Genomic DNA, 374 nt, shown 5'->3' with positions numbered 1-374 from the left:
AATGCTTCATAAGAATTTTGGTAATTATAGCAAACCCGTCTGTCAGTTTCTAATGGTCTCTATCGTAACGTTTGCCATTGAATGTGACGCTGATTTATTAATTATTATTTCTCTTTTGCTAACGTTTATTTTGAAATTGGAAAATTTCCTTCTTTTTATTGTTTGTTGTTTTATCGATTTCTCTTTCCATTTGACCTTTTTCTTTTTTCCTAACATATTTTTTGTTATTCGAAAGCACCTTCGTGAACTGCGTATCCTTAAGTTTCTATTATTTTCTATTTTTCCATTATTTTCACCGCATCTTCTCAGTATTTCTTCCCTTTTTTCCCTTTTTTCTTTTTGTTCCTTCTGCTAGGCATTTAATTATCACTTGA

Source organism: Penaeus monodon, chromosome 15 (genome assembly GCF_015228065.2).
Source record: "Penaeus monodon isolate SGIC_2016 chromosome 15, NSTDA_Pmon_1, whole genome shotgun sequence".
In the NCBI taxonomy this organism is placed as follows: Eukaryota; Metazoa; Arthropoda; class Malacostraca; order Decapoda; family Penaeidae; genus Penaeus; species Penaeus monodon.
Note: the sequence above shows the minus strand (reverse complement) of the source record.